Below are 16,015 nucleotides of genomic sequence, written 5' to 3'. Positions count from 1 at the left end.
TCACAAAGCCATGTGGACTGTCCCTGATCAGTCCATGATTCTCTAAATGCCCATAAATTCTATTTCTAAAATTTTTTTCCAACTGCTTTCCCACCACAGGCGTAAGGCTCAATGGTCTATAACTACCCGGACTATGCCTACCACCTTTTTCTGAACAAGGGGACAACATTCGCCTCCCTCCAATCCTCCGTTACCATTCCCGTGGACAACGAGGATATAAAGATTCTAGTCAGAGGCTCAGCATTCTCTTCCCTCGCCTCGTGGAGAAGCTTGCGGAATATTCCATCAGGCCTCGGGGACTGATCCATCCTAATGTATTTTAACAACTCCAAACCATCTTCTGCCATAATATCAACATGCTCCAGAACATCAACTTCACTCATATTGTCCTCACCGTCATCAAGTTCCCTCTCATTGGTGAATACCGAAGAGAAGTATTCATTGAGGACCTCGCTCACTTCCACAGCCTCCAGGCACATCTTCCCACCTTTATCCCTAACCGGCCTTATCTTCACTCCTGTCAACCTTTTCTTCTTCACATAATTGAAGTATACCTTGTGGTTTTTCTTTAAGAAACTCGCTAAGCCCTTCTGATGCCCCTTTCCTGCTCTGCTCAGCCCCTTCTTAAGCTCCTTTCTTGCTACCCTATTTCCTGAATAAACCCATCTGATCCTTGCTATTAAACCTCACGTGTGCTGCCTTCTTCTATCTGACCAGATTCTCCACCTCAATTGTCACCCATGGTTCCTTCACACTACCATTCTTTATCTTCCTCACCGGGACAAATTTATCCCTAATATCCTGCAAGAGATCCTTAAACATCGACCACATGTCCATAGTACATTTCCCTGCAAAAACATCATCCCAATTCACACCCGCAATTTCTAGGCTTATAGCCTCATAATTTGCCCTTCCCAAATTAAAAATCTTCCTGTCCTCTCTGATTCTATCCTTTTCCATGATAATGCTAAAGGACAGGGAGCAGTGGTCACTGTCCCCCAGATGTTCACACACAGAGATTTGTGACCTGACCCGTTTTGTTACCTAATACTAGATCTACTATGGCATTACCCCTAGTAGGAATGTCAACATACTGTGACAGAAATCCATCCAGGACGCACTTAACAATCTCTGCTCCGTCTAAACCACTGGAACTAATCAGTTGCCAATCAATATTAGGTAAGTTACAGTCACACATGGTAGCAACCCTGTTATTTTTGCACTTTTCCAAAATCTGGCTCCCAATCTGCTCCTCTGTATCTCTGCTGCTACCAGGGGATCTATAGAATACTCCCAATAGAGTAACTGCTACCTTCCTGTTCCTGACTTCTACCGATACTGACAGAGAAGATGATTCTGCTACATTACCCACCCTTTCTGTAGCTGTAATAGTATCCCTGACCAGTAATGCCCACCCCTCCTTTCCATTTCCCCTTCTCTATCCCTTTTAAAGCATTGAAATCCAGGAATATTGAGAATCCATTCCTGCCCTGGTGCCAGCCAAGTCTCTGTAATGGCCACCACATCATAATTCCATGTATGTATCCAAGCTCTCTGTTGATCTCCTTTGTTCCTGATGCTTCTTGCATTGAAGCACACACACTGTAGCCCTTCTACCTTACTACCTTTACACCCTTTATTCTGTTGCCCTTTCCTCAAAGCCTCTTCATAAGCTGGATCTGGCTTTACTCCAAGCACTATACTTGCAGCTCTGGCATGACATTTATCCTCCTCCACCTCACTAACTGCTCTAACACTCTGTATCCTTTCTCCCTGCAAATCTATTTTAAATCCCACGGAGCAGCAGTAGCAAAACTTCCAGCAAGATGCTAGTCCCCTTCCAGTTCAGTTCAGGGTAGTTAAGAAAGCTTATAGAGTATTAGGTTTCATAAGTCGAGGGATAGAGTTTAAGAGTCGCGATGTAATGATGCAGCTATATAAAACTCTGGTTAGGCCACACTTGGAATACTGTGTCCAGTTCTGGTCGCCACACTATAGGAAGGATGTGGAAGCATTGGAAAGGGTACAGAGGAGATTTACCAGGATGCTGCCTGGTTTAGAGTGTATGCATTATGATCAGAGATTAGGGGAGACTGGGCTTTACTCTCCGGAGAGATGGAGGAGGAGAGGAGACATGATAGAGGTATACAAGATATTAAGAGGAATAGATATAGTGGAAAACCAGCGCCTCTTCACCAGGGTACCACTGCTCGGTAGAAGAGAACATGGCTTTAAGGTAAAAGGAAGGAAGTTCAAAGAGGATATTAGAGGATGGCTTTTTACTCAGAGAGTGGTTGGTGCGTGGAATGCACTGCCTGAGTCAGTGGTGGAGGCAGAAATTTAGGAGACTACTAGACAGATATATGGAGGAATTTAAGGTGGGGGGGGGGGGTTATATGGGAGGCAGGGTTTAAGGGTTGGCACAACATTGTAGGCCGAATTTCCTGTACTGTGTTGTATTGTCCTATGCTTTATGAACTATTGGAACTAATCAGGTGCCAATCAATATTAGGGAAGTTAAAGTCACCCATGATAACAACCCTGCTATTTTTGCACCTTGCCAAAATCCCAATCTGCTCGTCCATATCTTTGCTGCTCCCAGGGGGCCCATTGGATACTCCCAATAGTGTAACTGCTCCCTTCCTGTTCCTGACTTCTACCGATACTGACAGAGAAGATCATCCTGCTACATTACCCACCCTCTCTGTAGCTGTAATAGTATCCCTGACCTGTAATGCCATCCTTCATCCCTCCCCCCCCCCCCCTCCCTTTTAAAGCACTGAAATCCAGGAATATTGAGAATCCATTCCTGCCCTGGTGCCAGCCAAGTCTCTGTAATGGCCACTATATCATAATTCCATGTATGTATCCAAGCTCTCAGTTCATCACCTTTGTTCCTGATGCTTCTTTCATTGAAGTTCAGGTACTTTTTCCCCTTCTACCTTACTAAATTTACACGTTTTATTCTGCTTCTCTTTCTTCATGCCTCTTTATATGTCAGATCTGGCTTTACTCCATGCACTATACTTGCAGATCTCGCATGACCTTTATCCTGCTCCACCTCACTATCTGCTCTAATATTCTGGTTCCCCTCCCCCTGGATATCTAGATTAAACCCCCTGGGGATTCACTAGCAACCTTCCCACAAGGATGTTTGTCCCCATCCAGTTCATCTGCAACCCGTCCGTCGGAACAGGTCTCACATTCCCTGGAACAAAGCCCAATTGTCAAGAAACATGAAGCCCTCCCTCCTGCACCAACTCCTTAGCCACGTATTTAGCTGAATTATCTTCCTATTTCTGGCCTTACTAGCATGTAGCTGGTCCTGTCCTTCAACTTTGCACCTGACTCTCTAAATCTACTTTGTACGAACTCCTCCTTCTTCCTATCCACGTCATTGGTCCCTACATAGACCACGACATCCGGCTGCTCACCCTCCGTCTTGACAATACTGAGAACTCGATCCGAGATACCGTGGGCCCTGGCACCTGGGAGGCAACAGACCATCCGGGATTCTCGATCTCTTTCTCATCTGTCCCCCTAACTATCGAATCCCCAATCACTGCAGCTCTCCTCTTTTCCCTCCTTCCCTTCTGAGCCGAGGGTCCAGTCTCAACCACTGCAACTTGTCCCTGGTAGGTCGTCCCGACCAACAGTATCCAAAACGTTCTTACGTATAACGTAAGCGATCCCAACGTAGACCGCTGTGGAATACCACTAGTCACCGACAGCCTACCAGAAAAGGCTCTCTTTATTCTCACTCTTTCCTACCTGCTAAACAGTCATTGCTTTTTCAGTGCTAGCATCTATCATGTAACACCGCGGATCTTGACGTTTTTAGCAGCCTCATGTCTGAATTCTAAGAATCCAAGAACAGAACACCTACCGATTCTACATTACCTATTCTGCTTGATAATCTCTGAAGGAGTTCCAAAAGCTTTGTCAAACAAAACCTTCCCCTGAGGAAAACTTGCTGACATTTGTCAGAAAATATGTTGACTGTAATACTCGATTTTAAACATCTTCCTAGACTCTGAAATCAGCCTAATTGTCCTGTCCTTTCTTCTGGCTCTCTCCCTTCCTGACAGTTTGAGTGACGTTTGCAATTTTCCATTTTTCCGGATCAATGCCAGATTCAATTGACACTTGAAAGATCACTATTGATGCTTCCACAATCACGTGCTCCACGTATTAGGACCCTGTTGGGGCATAATATCTTGTCCAGGAGACTTTTAAAACTTCAGGCTTCGATATACAAAGAACCTTCTCTCTTCCAATGGCAACTTCACACGCATTGTCCTTGACACTCTCGAATTTCTGACATATTTCTTGTTCGTTTATTCTGTATTTTTGTATTCACCAGGTGGCCCTGTAATGCCACAAGGGGCCCCTCTGTTTATTGGATGAGGTCTCCCGATGTGAGCCAGGCTTTGGAAGCTTCGTTGTAGACATCTAGTCTGCTCAGATGACGGACTAGTGTTCCAGGGAGGGTCATGTTCCCCCATTTGTTAACTTCTTCTCCTGTAGTAACTATGTCATAAGCTTTCTGAGTTGTTCTTTCCTTTAGGTGTAATGGCGTGTACTTCTTGTCAGAATGTATATGTTCACATGAGGTATGAATTCCATTTTTTTTTTATGAAACTATATTATTAGAAGTGTTATCTGACTGTTTAGTATTTAACACCCTGGAAGAGGTTCCACTGCTAATGTAATGGTTTTTCTGTAGCAGGTGAATTTGGATTATGGTTAGCGATAACGGGTGTTTTCGAAAGTGAACTGGAACTTTTGTTAGGGTAATCGTGATTAGATGGAGCAAGGGTTCACAGTTGGTCAATATGTCACTTGGAAGAGTTAAGTTTAATTATAATTGGCCCTTCTGTTTTTTTTTCTATCCTTATTTTCTCTTCTAAACCATATAACCATATAACAATCACAGCACGGAAACAGGCCATTCCGGCCCTCCTAGTCCGTGCCGAACTCTTAATCTCACCTAGTCCCACCTACCCGCACTCAGCCCATAACCCTCCACTCCTTTCCTGTCCATATACCTATCCAATTTTACCTTAAATGACACAACTGAACTGGCCTCTACTACTTCTACATGAAGCTCATTCCACACAGCTATCACTCTCTGAGTAAAGAAATACCCACTCGTGTTTCCCTTAAACTTTTGCCCCCTAACTCTCAAATCATGTCCTCTCGTTTGAATCTCCCCTACTCTCAATGGAAACAGCCTATTCACGTCAACTCTATCTATCCCTCTCAACATTTTAAATACCTCGATCAAATCCACCCTCAACCTTCTACGCTCCAATGAATAGAGACCTAACTTGTTCAACCTTTCTCTGTAACTTAAGTGCTGAAACCCAGGTAACATCCTAGTAAATCGTCTCTGCACTCTCTCTAATTTACTGATATCTTTCCTATAATTCGGTGACCAGAACTGTACACAATATTCCAAATTTGGCCTTACCAATGCCTTGTACAGAGGCCCGGCCACTGTCACTTCCTCCAGGTAGGCTGTCCCCCCCAACAGTCTTATTGTCAAGGGGTACAGCCACTGGGGTACTCTCTAGTACCTGCCCCTTCCCCTTCATGACCGTAACCCACCTATCTGCCTCCCGTGGCCCCGGAGTGACCACCTGCCTGTAACTCCTCTCTATCACCTCCTCACTCTCCCTGACCAGATGAAGGTCATCGAGCTGCAGCTCCAGTTCCCTAACTCGGTCCCTCAGGAGCTGCAGTTCGACACACCTGGCGCAGATGTGGACGTCCGGGAGGCTCGGAGACTCCAGGACCTCCCACATCCGACACCGAGAACAACAAGCTGCCCTCAGACTCATACTTCCCGAATAACTGAAAATAACAAGGAGAACTAAAAGATAAACCTACTGTGCCCTCTTCCGCCTAAGTCCTCTGAGCCCAAGCCCTACTCTCTGCTCCCGGCTCACTCCGCTGCCCGCAAACGAAGCTGCCCGCTGCTTAAGGCTGCGTTCTTTTTATATCTTCCCTCCTTCCCAGGCCTCCTTCATGCGCCTGCGCAGTCCCGCCTCTCAGAACTCCGATCTGAGAAGCAACTTGAAAATGGCCGCCGCCGCACTTCTTCTCAAAGCCTCGCTGTCCTCTTCCAAAAGAGAACTACCTCACTCCTTCTCTCCTTTTTATATCTTCCCTCCTTCCCAGGCCTCCTTCACGTGCCTGCGCAGTCCCGCCTCTCAGAACTCCGATCTGAGAAGCAACTTGAAAATGGCCGCCGCCGCACTTCTTCTCAAAGCCTCGCTGTCCTCTTCCAAAAGAGGACTTCCAAACCTTTAGTTAAGATTCATAAATATAATTCATTTCATCTTATGCCGCGTGCTGTCTATTATTTCTTGGCACTTACGTTATAACAGGGCAGCAAAGTACACAGCATCCACACTGAATGTGGTTTGCGGTGGGAGAGCTCTCTGAGTATTACGGGTTCGGCAACACCGGAGTGTATATTAACCTAGACTTACGCAGCCAGGGAAACCAGCGGGGTTTCATGCTATTCTTTAATGTCTGTTATTATTCTTCCCCTTCTGTCCTCGGTAATGTTAACCTAAGTGTGCTGGAGTGTACATTTTTCTTTCAAAAATTTCCTCTTTTGAGGTCTTATTTTTCTTTGTAAGTTTTCCAGATTGATATCGAGCCGAAATTTGTTGCCAAGCGAAGACGTTGTTTAGAATATACCGGAAGTGTTTATTGCACTTGTTTTATGTTTACTATTGAGCTTTGTTTGCCAGATTTTCTTAAGCCTGAAGCAAATTCTGTGGAAAGTTTTGACTCTGCAGCAGTCGGATTTTTTTTTTTTGCTTTGACAACTTGATACCTATATATTTCATTGTCATCTATCTGTTGTATGTTATCATGCTAATCGGTTTTAAATTCGACTAACTCTATTACTTCTTTCTCGCTGTTTAATGTTCTGTACTTACCTTGTCCAGAGTAACATAGAAACATAGAAATCCTACAGCACAATACAGGCCCTGCGGCCAACAAAGTTATGCCGAATATGTCCCTACCTGAGAAATTACTAGGCTTACCTATAGCCGTCTATTTTCCTAAGATCCATGAACCTACCTAAATATCTTAATAGACCCTACCGTATCCGCCTCCATCACCATTGCCGGCAGCGCATTGCACGCACTCACGCATATGTTCCTAATTTTCGAAAAGGGATCTGCTATTGTATTAATTGCTTTAGCTTTATTGGTGATGTAGCGTTTAATTTCAAATAGTCCAGGAAGGTGTGTTAAGGTAAGATCGCTTGGTTGTTTCTGATCTGAAATCCTATGCTTCTCCGATTCAGTCAATTACAGAGCGTGTTCGCAGACAGTCCAAACCCTAATCGGCATTGAGTGTCGCCGGGAAAAATGCTTTGGTTTATTTTGAAACGCATGGGGAACCTGCGCCACCGTCTCTTGTGGGGTCGAACATGCCGGGGTCATTCTTTACCGTGAGTCTACATGAGCGCACAGTTTCGTAGTCGGCATTGCTGCACGGAGGGCTTTTATCTGAGGTCGTTTCCTCAACTCTTGCCACTGGATCCGACCTGTGGATGGACAGTTCTACCCTGGACTCTACTCCAATAACAGACACTGAGCGTCATTACCTGGACAACAGAACAGGTGCAGCGGAAAAGCAATGACGACCAACCTGGGACTCTAACGATGTTGATGCCTTCTCTCATTTGCTTAAGTGACTCAGGTTAATTTGGAAGCTTTGTGGAAAACTGTGAGGTGTCTCACATCCTGTCCTCACAGTAGGCAAAGTAGGTGGCGGGTTCAGCTGCTGTCTGGATCCGCTCATGTTTGTGATATTGATGTGGTGTCCTAGTTAATTAATGAGCTTCGGTTTGCACAATGTCGCTCCATTCGATGATGCAATACTTGCGGTTGGAATACTTAAAATCACGAGTTGTTTTTTCTTCTCCTGCATTGGCTGTTCTGGATAGCAACAGCACGTCACATTCCTCCATATATAGAGGCTCTGGACAAGCGCACACCCAGTACAGCAAGTCGACACTGAGGTAAGCCGTAGCACTTAGCGTCTGGCAGTAGACAAGTGATTATGCTGTACGTATCGTGTTTTTTCTCTCTCTCTCTCTCTCTCTCTCTCTCTCTCTCTCTCTCTCTCTCTCTCTCTCTCTCTCTCTCTCTCTCTCTCTCTCTCTCTCTCTCTCTCTCTCACCCCCCTCTCCGTCCCCCTCTCTCTCTATGTCTCTCTGTCCTCTCTTTCTCTCTCTTACTCACACCGTCTTCTACCTCTCTATCTCGGTTCCGGCTCCTTTCTCTCCTACTTCCTCCAGCATCCGTCTTACAATTTCATCTCTTTTTCTTTCTGTCTCTCCCCGCCATTTGTCCCTCCATCTCTGTCCCCATTATGCAATACCCCGCACACAGCCCTCCGTTTCTACTGGAATATATGTATCCACCTGGAACGTTACCCTCCAATATCATCTTCATCCCATCCAAAGAGACTCTGTATCAGACAAATCAGCGTGCCGGAGATGTTTGTCAGGTTGAACCTGGGGCTCGGTTAATAATTACACCAGGATCACTGGGTCTACATGCATCTCTGTGATGTGCGCAGTTTATGGGAAGACTGAAATCACGGTCAGTGGTGCTCAGGTCACAGCGACGTCAGCCCATGAACTGAGGGGTGTCACAGCTTCTATTACCAAGGTTTCTGACCACACTCACCAGTGTGACGGTATGAGTGAAGGGCAGGGCGTGGGCTGATGAAAGGGGATATGGAGCGGCTGAGTGTGTGGGAAGGTGGCAATGGAAAATCCTGTGGATTATTATAAGGGTATCTACTTTCGTACAGAAGACAGAGTCATTATTAAACGAAAAGAGATATGTTGGCGGTGATGCCCAGTTTGAGGAACTGTTGCACCATACGCAGAGATGAAAAATAATCCTAGGGGAACAGACGCTGGCCCAGTCTAAGGCTGGTACTTTCCTCCGGCAGGTTGACAACACAAGCGTCCAATTGTGCGCGTTTTTTTTTTTTTGCTAATGTATCCGCTGTATTCTGGACAGCTTTGGTGAAGATTCCCGAGGGAGGAAAACGGGTCTCTCCTTTATTGGTAATCAGAATCAAAATCACAAAAAAAAAATGCTTGAGAATCTCAGCAGGCCAACAGCATCAATGAAAAAAGAAGTACAGTCTGAGTTTCGGGCTGAAACACTTCAGCAGGACTGGAGAAAAATAACAGCTGAGGAGTAGATTTAAAAGGTGCCGGGTGGGAGAGGGAAACAGGTGTTAGGTGAAACCTGTAGGGGGTGGGGATGAAGTAAATAGCTTGGAAGGTGAAAGAGAAAGAGGACCATATCAGACAGAAAAAATAGAGAGGAGCACCAGACGAAGGCGATGGGGGGTCAAGGAGATATGTTGAGAGAGGAAAAAGGAGGTTGGTCATAGAAAGGAGATCATGGGGTCGGCGGATTGGAAGGCAATACTGGAAGTTTGAAAAATCGATGTTGAGTTCATCAGTTTGGAGGCCACCCAAAAAGAATATAAGATGCTGTTCCTACATCCTAAATGTGCCCTCATCACGACAGAGGTGGAGGCTATGAATGGACTCCGCAATGGGAATGGGAAGTGGAATTAAAATGGATGACCACTCGAATTAAAAGGCTCATTCTGAGAGTATATGCGGCAGTGAGGGAGATATCCAGAGAAGGGGATGGCGCTTTTGCATCCAGAAGGGTTGAACGAGGTATAGCTCCTCTCTCCCTCCCCACCCCCGCTCCTATCCATACGGATCAGGCAGATAGACCAACAGATTGGTAAAACAATGAATCGATAGGTCAGTGGATAGGCAGATAGACACGCACCAATGGGCAAAGTCTCAGCAGCATGGAGTCAGCGAGGATGTTGTCCCTGTCTCAGATGTTTTGAATCAGGGACCTGCTCCATCATCTGGGGATGACATTGGCAATCAATCTCAGAATGAAGTGTATCATCGTTGACATATTCGGTGCAATTCCTTGTTCTGTTCCAACTGCACAGCCTGAGACTGAAAAATTGTAAATTGTAGTGAATGAATACTTAGGGCAGACATGAGCTGTCGGGGAAGGAAGGGGAGCGACATTAGATGAAGTACATTTCATTAGAACTGAGGAAGGAGAGAAACGCAAGTTGGTCTGGGCTGCTGAGGTGGGAAGGCGCTTTAGAAATGAAATATCTCTGCTCGGTTGAGATTTGACTGAATTGGTTTATCTCTTGTACGAGGTACAGTGCAAAGCTTATTTTTACACTCTGCACCAAACTCTCTCCTTGTGTCCGACCAGCCCGGCCCTCAACCCGCTCTTACACCTTTCTTACCGTGTTCGTCCACTTCCACTTAATCACTTTTCCTCTCCCGCTTATTCTATCGCATCTCCTCCTTCCGCATCTCTCTAACAGAAACTCTGCAGGCTTTCTGTATTTTCCTGGCGCGGAGGAGTCTACCTGATGTGTTCTAAGCAATGGAGGGTATGGATTGTTCACACAGTGGGAACGTTATCCCATGTTTCAATATGAACTAATATAGATTTAAGAGGCGGGTTGAGAGGCTCACCAGGATAGTAAAGTGACCGGAAACAACTAGGGCTAGCTCTGCTGGTGGCGAGGATGCAAACTAGACTGCGCTGCGGCGGAGTGGGAGGGATAGTGGTTGGATAGAGATACTCTGGCACTGCATCCTCAGTATCGAGGTGAACCAATTAAAATTGTGGCATTGTAGCCAATGTACGAATTATTCCTCAATACAATGATGTTGAGTACTAGAACTGGCTCGGCGGGCCGATGGGCTGTTTGTAGTATAACCCTGTGAATGGCCTTATGTCTGTGGCAAATACTGGATAGTGACTGTTTCTGCTTCTCATAGGGTAACCATGCTGCCTGTGTTTCTGCTTGTCGCCTCGTTGACCAGCGTGGAAGGCTTGAGCAAAGGGTAAGACATGAGCAAAATTCCTTTCCTTCTGCAGTCGCACATCTGCCGCTGTGTCCCAATCCCTTGTATCCCTGCCCAGTGCTGCCTCCGTGCCCTGCCCCGCCTCCGACCAGGCGCTGCCTGCCTTGCCTCCCTCCTTCTTCAGTTTTTCTGGACGAACCTCCCTGAGTAGTTGGATTAAACATTTGTACCGAGCCACATATGTAACGGTAGACACTCGGCAATATACAATATGAGAGCTACGAACCGAGCTCCTTTCAAAAAATACATTACGCTCCTCTCCAACATGGCGTCCTTCTGCAAACCAGCTTCCCACCAGATAGCATCCCACATGTTTAGCACACGGCTCTCTTAACGTCATACCTTGTTACACTATCGGGTTGGATCTGAGAGCCCTTCTCTTCTGATGGCACACATCAGAGAATCCACAGTTTTGTGGAATGTGTGGGATGCTTGTTTGCATTGTCTATTGTGTTTCTGATTCTCTCATTGTGTTTTTGCTTCCAGTCGTTGCTTGGGATATGATGTCCTCTGCACCACTGCGGATTATGAGGTAATGTGATCGCTGACTATTACCTTTCGCTTCCTCCTTCCCCCGGACGTCCCTTCTCTCCTTCAACCACATCCTTTCCGCCACGTGCAGATCCCCGTCCACGTCATCCTTCCTCAGGCCGTAGGGACGAATTGTCTCCGCTCCTCCGTCATTGGTTCTGAACTATGGAGCTGATTATCCCTCAGCACCGGGGAGTCAGACGTAGCTGGAGAATGGCAGCCAGCTGACTTCCCACCCTGGCCCCTCCGCCCCCTGGGAGGGAAGGCTGAAGGGTAAATTAAAGACGATATGTACGATGTGCCATTTGGAGAGATTACAAAGGAGCTTTACAAGGATGTTTACTGAATTAGTGGGCCCGTGCTCTGGTAAGAACCTGCGCACACTCGGAATGTTTTCTTTGCAGCGGCGGTAGCTGAGGCGATGTCAGTAAAGGTTTAAAGTTTTGAGAACGAACGCTAGCATGTGTTTTACTTGAGAGGCGGTAATAGCAAAGAAGTATGTAGGAGGCCGTCAATTGCGATGTTTTTTGTTTGTACGTGGAAGGACTTCAAAAACAACATGTTAAGAATACAGAACTTCTGTGTGCTTGTCAGCACAATAGGCAAGGGCAACAAGTGTAGGGAAACTTCATTTTCAAAAGTTATTGATGCCTTGATTAGGAAAAAGAGAAGAATGTACGTCACAGGTATGGCCAGGTAGGAACCAATGAGGTGATTATGGAGCATAGGAATTACAAGAACACATTTGAGAAATGATTCAGGAGGGCTAAACGTAGGCAGAACGAGCAGACAAGGTGAATCCTAAGTGATTATACAGAAATGTTAAGAACAAAGAGATTGCCAAGGGCCAAAATTTTACTCTGGGAGATTAGAATCCATGTGTGGACCCAAGACAGATGATGGAGATCTTAAGTACCTTTTTATGCATTTATTCCTTCCTAAAGCTGTGTACACGGATTCTATGGAAGTGAGGTAAAGCTGCAGAAACATCATGAATTCTGCACAGATTACATATGAAGAGGTATTTTCTAACCTGAGGCATACCAGTGTGGATAAATACCCAGGACCTAACAATGTGTTCCCTTGGACGCCACAGGCAGATAGCTCAGATATTGCTTGGGCCTGAGCAGAAACATTTAAAACATCCTTTGCAAATGGAGAGATATCAGAGGATGGGAGGATAGCCAATGTTATTCCGCTGTTTTTAAGGCTTTTAACATAAACCACGAAATTATAGGCCGGAATTTCTGACATTACTTGATGAAACGTTACTGGAAATTATTCCAAGGGACCTGATGTAGAAGTAGTTGGATAGACGTTGACTAATTAAGTACCATCGGCATGGCCTTGTGCCTGGTACATTATTTCTAACGAGGTTATAGAGTTTTTCGAGGAAGTTACCAGGGAAATGGATGAAGGCAAGGCATTATAGGAGAAGCTCTGTGGGAGAAACCAGTAGTGGCAGTAGATGGTTGTCTCTCAGACTGGGGCCGTGGAGTATCGATGTGTTATAGACTGTGCTGTGTTCTTTGTTGTTTTCATCCATATATATCAATGCGACTGATGATAATGTGGTTAACTGGATCAGCAAAATACCGATGACACCATGTCGGGGGATATAGTGGACAGCGAGAAAGACTGTCTTGGCTTCCAGTGGGATATGCACCTGCTGGCAAAATGGTCTAAATATGTCAGGAAGAACTTAATGCAGAGAAGTGCGAGGCTTTACACTTTGACAGGACTAAACACAATACGTCTCACACGGTGAACATCAGAACACTGAAGAGTGTGGTAGAACAAAGTGATCTGGAATACGGTGAATAATTCGTTGAAAGTGTCGCCATGTGTAGATGGGGTCGTGGTGGAACCGATCAACACATTGACCTTCATTAATTAATGTATTGAGTACAGGAGATGAGATGTTGTGTCAAATAGACTGAGAAACAGCTTCTGCCAGAGCTGTGGCCTCCATCACACCATTCCCACAGAACAATGATTGAAACTGTGAGCACACACATGCATACACAAGGATTCAAATACTTGCACATTGTGCATTACTATGATATTCTGGTGCTGCTGCGACTTATTTTTTGCTACTTATCTATTTAATACTTTTTTTATTACTGTCTTCTTTTTACTTACCACTTTATTTAATTGCCTGAGAGGAAGCTAAACAGAGTTTCTTTGTACCTCTGTATAACGGCAATAAAGATCATTCAGAGGTGTTTCAGACGTTGGTAAATCCCAACTTAGAGTATAGGCTGTAATTGTGTTCACCTACATACAGGAAAGGTGTAAATACGATTGAAAGAGTACAGTGAAAATTTACAAAGATATTGCACTATAAGGAAATATTGAAAAGGTTTGGTCAGTACTTCTTAGAAGATAGAAGATTGAGAGTGGTGTTGAAAGATGTTTACAACATTACGAGTGATGTACATTGGAGCAATACAACCAGGCTTTTCCCACTGGGGTTGCGTGGGACTGCAACCAGTATCCTGGGTCGAGTGTGAAAGTTGAAAAGTTTAAAAGGAACATGAGGGGAAACCTCTTCACTCAGAAGATCGTGAGAGTGCGGAATGAGCGACCAGCACAACTGAGGCATGAAAACTCAATCTGAACGTTTAAAAGAAGTTTGGATTGTTACATGGATGATCGGGGTATGGAAGTCATTGGTCTCGGTGCAGGTCGATTGGAGTAGCAGTTTAAATGGTCATTGCATGGATTAGATGTGCTGAAGTGCTTGTGATGTATTTCTCTAGGTCTTCATGAGATTGTACGGACAAGGTTTTTCACCCCGTATGCGCTGAATGCTCGGAGTGTGCGACCTGTGTTGTTAGACCATAAGGCAATAAAATATAGGAGCAGAAGTAGGCCAATCCATCGAAACTGCTCCGCCATTCAAACATGGGCTGATCCAATTCTTCCAGTCATCCCCACTGCCGTACTTTCACCCTATACTCTTTGATGACCTGGCTAATCAAGAACCTATCTATCTCTGCCCTAAATACACCCAATACCTTTGCCTCTACAGCCGCTTGTGGTCACAAATTCCACAGATTTACCACCATTGGCTCCAGTAGTTTCTCCGCATTATATTTCAAAAACTACGTCCTACAAATCTGAAGTCATGCCAAACTTTCCTAGAATCCACTATCGAGGGAAATAACTTTGCCATATCTACTCTGTTCTGGTCATTTAACATTCTAAATGTTTCTACGAGCTCCCCCTTCATACTCCTGAAGTCCAGAAAATACAGCCCAAGAGCTGTCGGACCTGTCTCACATGTTAACCCTTTCATTCCTTTCATGTTGGTGGAGATAGATACATTAGAGATTTTTCTGAGACGTTCAGATAGGCACATGAAGGAACATGTTAGGGTCTGGACAATGTGAAGAGAGAGGGAATTGCTTTGGTTTGTCAGTCAATTACCAATTTAATTGACTGGGCACAGTACTGTAGGCCGAAATGCCTGTTCCTCTACTTCTCTATGTAGAAGTTCGATTTCTGTTCTATGTTCGATTTGACACAGGTACATTGTTACATACAGTAAATCCGTCATTTTCATTTGCACCCAACACATTCTGAGGATGTGCTCCGGTAGTTCGCAAGAATTGGCATGCTTCGGGTACCAACATATCTTGCCCACAAATGACTATCCATAACAATATGTCCTTGTGATATGGGAGGACACCACAGCACCCGGAGGAAACCCACGAGATCACGGGGAGAACGGAGAATTCTTTACAACCGAGAATGATGAAGAGGACGGCGGGGAATTGAACACATTTGCGAGTGTTATAAAACTCTACATTGGTTGTAACAGCAGGCTGCCGCCTTGCCAGGGTACCTTCCGTCGACGAAGGGACTATTGATGCTTGTGCAGAGTACCGAGTGTAACTGTTCAGAGGTACTGGTGCCACTTTAAGCCCTTACTTGTGCCATGATATTCTATCTGTTGCTATGCTCACATTGTTCCGCCTCGTCGCATGCTATCCTTGCTCCTCAATCCCAAACACACATCACCGAACTCTTCTTACAACTCCTTACAGTACGAACTCCATCCTCTGTCAACAGTTCCGCCGTTACGAAGAATCGGTCTGGGTTGGAATATATGCCAGGGAGTTCCGTGTTGTTTTAGTGGATGTGGTACCCCTGCACCACTATTTCAGATGGAAGAATTCGGAAGGTAGGAGAATGCACAATTTTAACCATATAGGCCTTCTCGGCACTTCTAGTCCGTGATGAACTCTTATTCTCACCTAGTACCACGGCCCCGCACTCAGCCCATAACCCTCCATTCCTTTCCTGTCCATAACCCTATCCAATTTTACTTTAAATGACAAAACTGAACCTGCCTCTACCACTTCTACTGGAAACTCATTCCACATCGCTAACACGCTCTGAGTAAAGAAATTCCCCCTCGTGTTACTCTTAAACGTTTGCCCACTAACTCTCAACTCATGTCCTGTTGTTTGAATCTTCCTTACTCGAAATGGA

At 45.3% G+C, this 16,015-nt stretch overlaps 1 long non-coding RNA gene across 1 annotated transcript; it reads left to right on the top strand.

The window, feature by feature from the left end:
• The first annotated feature begins 10,894 nt into the window (after positions 1-10,894).
• Positions 10,895-15,636, top strand: LOC140721025 (uncharacterized). The gene is made up of 3 exons (XR_012097308.1): positions 10,895-10,963; positions 11,471-11,516; positions 15,593-15,636. It is a non-coding gene; the product is annotated as an uncharacterized lncRNA (long non-coding RNA).
• The last annotated feature ends 379 nt before the right edge of the window (positions 15,637-16,015 follow it).

The sequence above is a fragment of the Hemitrygon akajei genome, unplaced genomic scaffold, assembly GCF_048418815.1.
Source record: "Hemitrygon akajei unplaced genomic scaffold, sHemAka1.3 Scf000049, whole genome shotgun sequence".
In the NCBI taxonomy this organism is placed as follows: Eukaryota; Metazoa; Chordata; class Chondrichthyes; order Myliobatiformes; family Dasyatidae; genus Hemitrygon; species Hemitrygon akajei.
Note: the sequence above shows the minus strand (reverse complement) of the source record. Positions and strands in the feature narration are given on the sequence as shown.